Source organism: Rattus norvegicus, chromosome 4 (genome assembly GCF_021556685.1).
Source record: "Rattus norvegicus strain SHRSP/BbbUtx chromosome 4, alternate assembly SHRSP_T2T, whole genome shotgun sequence".
NCBI lineage: Eukaryota > Metazoa > Chordata > Mammalia > Rodentia > Muridae > Rattus > Rattus norvegicus.
Genome location: NC_141537.1, coordinates 53193957 through 53203674, shown reverse-complemented (window position 1 = coordinate 53203674; position 9718 = coordinate 53193957). Strand labels below are relative to the sequence as shown.

General features: G+C 39.6%; 1 pseudogene; it reads left to right on the top strand.

The window, feature by feature from the left end:
- Positions 1 to 1600: 1600 nt before the first annotated feature.
- Positions 1601 to 2096, top strand: LOC147994772 (large ribosomal subunit protein eL21 pseudogene; annotated as a pseudogene).
- The last annotated feature ends 7622 nt before the right edge of the window (positions 2097 to 9718 follow it).

The following is a 9718-nucleotide window of genomic DNA, read 5'->3' as shown; positions in this document are numbered from 1 at the left end:
GAAGAATAGTTTCTCTGGACTAAAGCTGCAAATTCTTAGTTGCAGTGGGCTAGCTGAAAACTGGAAGAAAGCCCACAACAACAAAAACAAGCATAAAAGAACAGTGACGCCAAATGTGTTACTATATACATGCTCAGTATGCATACTAATACACCTCGGTGAAGGTTAATTTATTCATTTATTTGTTTCTTTTGAGACAAGGTGTCACTATGTAGCCCTGGCTAGCATGGAACTCAATATATGAAGTGAACTGGCCTCAAACTCACACAGATCAATCTGCCCTGCCTCCAAAGTACTGAAATTATGGGCACGCAGCCCACACTATTTGGATGACTCTTTTATTTATCTATTTTAAAGTTACCTAGCTATTACATGGAATGGCATTCGCCTAATAGCAAAATGTTAAAATAATTCTTGCTGGTAATCTTTCTGAACTTTTCTGTTTTTCTATATCTACTGACTATTTCAAATTTATGTATCTTCTTCTAAAAGGTCCCATTTGATACCTGGTTAATAGCATTACCATCTACAGCAGCCTCATTCCTGTATTTTCAGTAGTATGGCCTATGATGTTGAAGCAGTCAAACCATAGAGTTGATTTCTTTTAAGCCAACACTGGAGACTGGAATGGCCAGTATATAGCCTCCACCTCTCTTTCACCAACAAGAACATCAATTGAATGGGACTACTGCCCTCTAAAGCCAGAGACAGACGACAAGAAGCAGATCCCCCACGGAATCTCTGCAGGTACAGGCAAACAAATCCCTTTACATACCACTAACTGTGCCCTAGAGGATATTTCAGTCACAGAATGTTCTATAGGTCTGGTGCTAAAGTATAGAGCAATTAAAATCATAGCCCCTCAAAAATCATTGCTTTCATCCTATGTCAAAATTTCTCTGACTGGTGCTCAAGCACGACTCATTTGAAAAAGTCTTCTCTGATTAATATCGCTAAGGTTATATTTGGTTTTCAACTGATCCAACAAAACTGACGTGTGGAGTCAGGGTGGGTGTACACCCATAATCTGATGTACTGGCCAGGACAGCCAGAGAACTGGCTTCTGTGTGAACACATGACTAGTGTTTGGCTAGGGGAGAGCTGCTACACATAACCTTAGGAGAGGACAGAAAAGTCAGTATAGTAAAACTATATAAGTGGCAATTATATCTCACAGCGTTTGTTCCAAGGGAACAACACCATAAACACCCTAAGAACTTTTCTAACCTAGTCTCAGAAGGCCTTTTGCTAAAGCTAAGGAGCTCACAAAAGGCTATCCCAGTGAAGGAACCTAGGGGCTTTCACCAGCCTTACTCCAATCCGCCTCCGGTCAAGGGTAGGCCTAGTTCCATTCTCCACCCACAGCTCTCGGGAGAAGCAGAAACATTCTTGAAAAACCACAGAATGTACTGACTGATAGTCACCTGACCTTCTGGTCCCAGATAGAGTTTGAATGCCTGTCATAATCTGCCCATGCTTGCTAGCCAATAGAGTCAAAGGTCAATACGTTTAGCCAATAAGTTTAAACTGTAACCTTGCTGATGTAACCTGTAGCCCTAAAAAGTATAAAAACTGCTTGTTCTTTCCGCTGGGGCAGCCATCTTCCAGTAACTCACCAAAATGACGAACACAAAAGGAAAGAGGAGAGATACTCGGTATATGTTCTCTAGACTTTTTAGGAAACATGGAGTCGTTCCTTTGGCCACATACATGCAAATCTACAAGAAGGGTGATATTGTAGACATCAAGGGGATGGGCACTGTTCAAAAAGGAATGCCCCATAAGTGTTACCACGGCAAAACCGGAAGAGTCTGCAATGTCACCCAGCATGCTGTGGGCATCATTGTAAACAAACAAGTTAAAGGCAAGATTCTGACCAAGAGGTGCGGATTGAGCACAGCAAGCACTCAAAGAGCAGAGACAGCTTCCTGAAGCGGGTGAAGGAGAATGAACAGAAGAAAAAGGAAGCCAAAGAGAAGGGCACCTGGGTTCCGCTGAAGCGCCAGCCTGCGTCACCCAGAGAAGCCCACTTTGTGAGGACTAACGGGACGGAGCCTGAGCTGCTGGAGCCCACTCCATACGGACTCATGGCCTGATGTACACAAAGGAAAGAAAGGACCTGGACTGCAAAGTGAAAAAAAAAAAACTGCCTGTTATAGCCGCCTTCTAGTCACTCACCATCAGGTGCTGATTGAGGGTCGACCCCGATGTGCTAGAAAATAAACATTTTGGGTTTGCACTGAACTCTGTTCTTGTGTCTCACTTGGGGAGGTCTCCCAGTAGCTAAGACTCACTTTGAGCCTTACACCAAATCAACAGGAAGTGTTTTTCGCCTTAATGGGGGGAAGAGCTAAGATTGTGACACCATTTTAAATCTACTATATAGGTATTTGCTTGCACAGCATCACTAAACACTAACTAAAGCTCATGCCTCATTACTATTCTGATGCACTTCAAAATACAGCTGCTCCTAATGACTTAGAAATGCACTGTGGAGCATACTTGACTGAATTCTGTCCTAATGATTAAGTAAGTCAATGATGGTGAACAAATGACTTGAACTTTCTTAGACTCCACCTTCCCACTTGTAACCTGGTGGTTGTGTTCCCATTTGGGGAAACACTCATCATTTTTTTTTTGAAATGATAAGATTTTTCACCTGGAGAGATGTGGACCTAAAGTATGGAAGCAGATCTTAGGAGGGACACTCTCCTTCCAACAATGCTTATGTGTAGCTGGCATGCGTTTGTGCTGCACTGTCTTCATGGAGATCTCTCAAAGAGACATGGCGCTTAGATAGTCTCCAGTTCTGTTGCAGCTTAGCAGTTCTCAGTGGTCCCCTGAAACTTTCTATCACATAAAGTTGACTCAGTTTAGAGAAAAACACTCAAAATAGTGCATTAACCCATAAAGTTTATTTCTGAATTTGTCAATAATAATGCCCAGCAAGTATCAGCAAAAGGAGGATTTGCTCCTCAACGTCATTCAGGTAACAGATAGGTACATTGTCTAGTCCCACCATTGCCTGGGAACTCATCACCATCATTGGAGTCTCCCCAAACTACTGTGCTAGCAGAGAAAGAAAGAGAAAGAGAGAGAGAGAGAGAGAGAGAGAGAGAGAGAGAGAGAGAGAGAGAGAGAGAGAGAGAGAGAGAAATGAAGCAAGCCAGAAAGATCACTCAGGTGCCCTTCAGGGACTCTGGGGGAGGAAGTGGATGACCCCACTCAACACTGTTAGCCAGAGCTTGGTTACACTGGGGCAAGTGTTTAGACTGTCAGCAAGCCAGCCACAAAAGGAGATAGATTGTGGCGAATGTGCAGCTGTCTAGCACATTATCTGTCTTTTAAAACTGGGAGTCGTCATGTGTTTTCACAAGTCCAGCTGAATCTGAGGATGAAAACAGAGAAAAAAATACTTTTAATTTCCCTTGTGGGGGATGTGCAATACCAAGTGCTAAACGAAGAACTTGAACAAAGCTTCCGTTTATTTGGTTTAAAAAAAAAAACAAATGCTCTTGTGTGTGTGAGTGAAGTATAAGAAACATACTTATGGTGTCGTGTAGGTGTCAAAATGCCCAGAACATGATGAGGAGCCAGCCAATGACTAATTTATACCAACCCAATCAGCCACCCTTCCGGATACCCGGGGAGCAAGACAAGCACAGTGAGGAAGCCCCTATACCATCTGCCCACACCATGTTCTTTTCCACAGGCAGCACTCATGCCTGGGCTTTTGTAGGCAGCACATTGACACACCTTTTCCACAGAAACATTGTGTTCCTGCAGTTTCTGAACAAGAGTTACTCAAAGGCTTGGGGAGTACACTGTAATCAAAAGCCATTCAAATTAAGCAAATCCGTATTTGGTTTTTGTAATGACCCATTCACTCTTCCTCTCCACCTTCATTGATGCTTATTATTCTCGTGTCTAAGGTTAAATATCCATTCAAGCCTAACCAGTTTACTCCTGGTATTCATTTCACTGATAGCACAATGATGTGAGTTTACTCTCAAGATCACAAATTGGTTAGCTTTTTAAAAATTTATTTCATGTCCAGCTGATTAAAATTTGGAATGAAAGGCATTATAAAATGCATCAAAGGATGCACACACTGAAAGAGTTGACCATTTTTCCACCTTCTTTCAGAGATAGAACACAGGAACAGCAAAACTGACGTCTCACCACCTACGAAATTTTCTGTGATCATTTCTGTTTCTTACTAATGGAGGAAAAAGAATCAAACAGCAACATTTCCTATACAGCACAATGGGGCTTCCTGACTGGTTTTAGGTATCAAGAAGTATTGTGTAAAAATAATCACAATTAAGAGATTTTTTTTCCCCTCCATAATATCCAATGAGGACACCATGAAGTTTCACTCTTTCCTATGGTGTTTCTGCTTTCACTGCACTTAACTTTTGTAACTGGTGTCTGTCTACTCTAAGCCATAGCAAATTTTAAATAAATTTTGTAAAACCAGCTTAAAGGAAATATTAAGAAATGTTACAAGTAGAAAGAATTATGAAGGTAGAACAAAGCCAAAGAAAGCTTGAGAAACGCCGTGTGAGAAAATGATGCACTGCAGACGTATCCATTAGATCTGTGGTTGTTCTTGCCATAAACAGCACACTGAGTAAGGTGTGTACCATCAGGTGTCATTTCCTGGTGTTAAAGTTACTTGTTTCTATTCTGTCTTGCTCCTCAATTCCATACTACAAAAGAGTTATTTATATGTATGAATCCACATTTAACTGGCTAGAATATAGGTTGCATTGCTGTGACTTGTAACCAATCAGAAAGCAGCTCAAGTATGTGTATTAACTTTTCGCTTTTGTAATAAAAACATAGAATGAAGGATAACAGGCCCAAAAAGAAAGTGATAAAAATAATAAGTAAACATAATATGACTAGAATGAATCAACTTGATATATGTATTGTACATTTAATAAATCACATGTTAGATATAAAATATATAATAAATTATATATTTGTATATTATATCAGTTATATGTTATATATCCTATTATATATTATGTACTATATATTATATAGTGTATGTTTATATTATATATCATATAGTATCTTTTATATATTATACATTGTACATTATACTTTATATATTATGTATAATACATAAAGAAAGTCTCACTCTTCTAGTATATGGTATGAAGTATGTGATATGTAGTATATAGTTATAGCATATGATACGACATCCATCACACATATTGCACATCCCACCTCCCACATCACATATCATTTATCTTATGTCATATATCATATATCACATGTTGTATGTCATATATTATATATCGCATATCATATATAAATATATTTGAATATATTTGAAATCATGATCTATTACCTATGGAAAAGCAGCTCAACAATATGGGAAGTGCCTGCTTGGTAAAGTAAAACCTTCCGCTAATGGAAGAAAAAAAGGAAAAACAAAAAAAAGGTCCTGGTTAGAGTCTCATTACTCTCTCAAAAAGAAACACTGATGACCAAAGAAAAGCCCATGTCCCACACCTAATAAAGGTCCCATCACCTGCCAAAGTATTATGCTAGTGAATAAGCCTTTAATCTGTGGACCTCTAGAGGACAGTCCATGCAGTTATGGAAGTGTGGTAGCATTTATTCCTTTATCCTGTAACAGTCCAGGTGGTGGTCCAACAGGTTTGTATGTCTCTTGTTGCTCCTCTCACATCATTGGTGTAGTAATAGCCTAACAAATTCATTAGCATGCTTCATGCAAGGGGAGGGGACAATCCAAAAGGCAAATATTTCGTTCAATTCGAAGAATGCTGTCATTTGGTAAGGACTCACTATTTTAATGATCACATTCACATAAGAGTGGCCAGTTGTCACATCATTTATTAAAATGCTCCCTCACTGTAGGACTGAGAGGGTGGATTCTGATAGATAAATAATATTGGTCTGTTTAAAGGTCCAAGGATGCCACAGAGAAGGTGAAATTGTATTAGGTATAATTTCCTTACTACAGCATGTAACGACGCCTTGCTGTTCTATTGCATAATACATTGAATGCAAACCTCCTGGGTTTGTAATGTTCACGTCCCTTCACAGTTGTCTACCCTATAAGAGTGTCTCATTATACTGAACGGATATTTCAAAATGACAGCATACTTGAGAAGCTTCTTTAAAAATTGTATAGGGGACTGAACTGATCAGGGAAAATCTGATAGATAGTTAAACAGACAGGAATCTGAGCAATTAAGAGCAGTATTTAGACTTCATGTCTTGGAGAGCTGAACAGACACTAAAACCTAGAAAGATATCCACATCTATATAGCTCTGCTTAATGACCAGTCAGTCACAGAAGGTAAGCTTGTAGCTCCCGTGAAAGAGGCTGACACTGACAAATGAAAATGAGGTTAAATAGAGTCATTATAACCCCCCCCCCCCGGTAAGTCATAATGTTCAGAAGAACAGAAGTTAAAGCCAGATGTTACTGTGGCCCAGCTCATCCAATCTCAGTATACTCAGTCATCAAGAAAGCTCTTTACTGAGATTCTTAGCAACTGTTTAAGGTATTGGGATTGGAAGAAGGCCTGGTTAGTTTTTCCAAATTTTATAGGATGCCCCCAGGTCATCGACCCTGAGTTCTTGAGTTATGAGAAGCCCGGGAAATCTATTTTAAACACATCTTATGGTGTATTCATAAGGATGTGATAATCTTACTGCATTGCTGTCAATGTCTCAGGGACAGCAGTAACATGTGACAAGCAGAGAGTGGGATACCTCCCAGAGATTAACGTAGATCTCATTCTGAGGTGAAAGTGAAAATGTTAAATTAGTAACTACTAAAACAGAGTGATGTGATCCCAAGGGGGCAAACTGCAATACAATTCATTAATTTCAGGGCAGAACAAGTTTTTATTTAATTAAACCTTACTGAATACTATAGTTTTCCAAATCTTAGAATAGTATTTCTTAAATGTGAAGACTTGTTTTCAAAAACTAATTCTGAAGCCAAGCATGATGGGGGCACACATTCCATCCCATCTCTCAGGAGCCAGATGGATTTCTGTAAGTTTGAGGCCAGCCTGGTTATCAGGGTGAGTTCCAGGACAGACAAGACTATGTAGAGAGCTTTTTAAAAAGATGCTGGACATGAGGAATCATTATGAGGTGTAGCTGTGAACAAAGTTACAGAGCCTCAGCTTTCCTCCCGCCCTGGGTGTTCAGCTATTTAATATTCTTGTTGGTGTTTTCCCACCAGTCAGGTATCCTGTCTCCTTGTCATCTCTTCCCTGTACTCCTGCCCTAGCCTCTAACCTCCCATACTCTGGTCCTGTTCTCTGGTATCATCTTATGAGCAAGGGTGTGGTAAATTTGTATTCTATATTTGAAAGAAAAACATGGCTGTTAACAGATGGCTGCCATTTGTGCTTTCATATCCAACCACTGTCCCCAACAGTATCCTGGTATGGGGAGTGAATATATATATATATATATATATATATATATATATATATATATATATATATATATCACCATGTATAAACACACACACATAAAATCTTCTATTAAGGGGTTAGATAAAACATAGCTTAATTTAAACAAATGATGAAGAAGCTTCTTGGCAAAAGTTCAAATACTGCAGGGTCAGCCCTTCCTGAAATCAAAATATGTGCTCAAGGTTACACTTGGTGCTCAAACTTGCATTCGACTTATCAACTGTGTCCCTTTAAGTCTGCCAATCCTGTAAGAATGTGAGGCTGAGCTCTGACTCAGATTGAGGCACAAGACCACTTTGCATTAGGGATAAACAACTGGACATGTTCCCCTTGCCCCTGTGTATGCTGTCTGCTTGGTTTGGTAAGGCGATGCATCCTTCTGTAGATTTACATTTTGTTTTTGCCCTGATAAGATACTTTGGATTGTGTGCTCATTCTCTAGAATCCCCAGATCCTTCTCTTGCACTTGTAAGCTATAAAAGAATTCACTCCCCACTCACTTTTGGTCGGGGAGTTATGTTAATAGGGAGGACAGTTTTATTTTTATCTAATATCATGGACTTCACTCACCAACTATATCTTTATTTTAAGCACTCAGTTTTCTTGGTGGTGGTGGTGGTGGTGGTGGTGGTGGTGGTGGTGGTGGTGGTGGTGGTGGTGGTGGTGGTGATGATGATGATGATTTAATTCTTCTCTCATACAATACATCCCAACAAGTGTTCATCTTTCTAACAGCAGGAATTAACACTCCACTACATAAAGGCAGCCCTTTAATTCTCTTAGAAAGGACACTTTAGCTATGCATTTGCCTTCCATACCTGTAATTCTTTGGAATAAATCACCATCAGTGGATTTATACAAAACTATCCATCATTAGGGCTATTCCAACCTGCACTGCTTCTCAGCAAGAAATTCAGTTCAAAGAGCACTTCACCAGTGGACTTATTCTAGTAGAATCTGCTATATGTAATACAGAAATAATGACTTTTTGAGGATTAAATTGCAATGTCACCTGGGTGGCAATGTACTGTGGAGACGGCAGCCATCTTCCGTGTGGGTTATACGATCTCAATTGGCAACTTACATACGACAGCAATTTTCTGTTAACCATGATTATCAAGGTTAATTACCAAGCCCAGACGCTACTGGGTAAATATAAAAGTGATTCTTTTCACTGTGGTTCTTAATAACCCTATAGTAAAAGTTTTGATTATGGTTACTATAACTTCGAATTTTGTTGCTAGAGAGGTCTTACTTCCCAAGAGGTGGATATTGTCACAAAGTGGTACAGCTATTCTACTAAATTGGAAACAATGAGTGCCACTGGGTCATTTTGCATTCTTTGGTGCTCATTTACTCTCGCTGATCACTATGCTTTAGAAGGTCTTTTTGCCACCTTTCCCATCATGGTTCTTTCTGGTATACCTAGTGGTAGAACCCATACTCGCAATTCTAAATGGGTTGACCCACCAATCACATATAATTTTGAGCATAAATTGTTCCAGTTGTCCATTCATTAGGAAAGAAGAAGCTACATGAATCAACTGAACCCCATGATTATTTTCTCTGCTCCCATTTCATAAATGTAGTCTGCTTCCTCCTTCTCATCCTGAGTGTTAAAGATTATCCCTATGGAAATAATGGTTATTCTCTTCTACTTGCCCAAAGACACAAGGAATCAAAGCTTCTGAACATGGAACAAGAATTCAATGGGACTTTTGGTGTTTATCCTAGAAAATGCATATTATTTGGAGGCCAGAGCCTCCAACATCTGGGTTTAAGAAAGAAAAAAGGACCTGTTACATCACTGAAGGGTAAGATCTAGTTTGCTTCCTTTTAGAATGTAACTTGACCATTACATTCCAAACATTCAACTCTCTACTGACATGTCATGAGAAAAAAATACAATGTCCAAACAATGGTCAATAAGACCCCATTTCTTCATCTGATGCTTTTCTCATTACCCTATCTCTAGGACCTATAAGATCTGGAATCAAACATTTTCTATAATGCTTATGAAATGATCTCTCTCTCTCTCTCTCTCTCTCTCTCTCTCTCTCTCTCTCTCTGTCTCCCCCCCCCGTGTGTGTGTGTGTGTGTGTGTGTGTGTGTGTGTGTGTGTGTGTGTATACACATATATGCCATGACATGCAAAGACCAGGGAGGATGCCATGCTCTTTCACTCTTGTCTTATTTCCTTCTCTCACTTAACCCAGAGAGAAGCTGGCACAGAGAAAGTA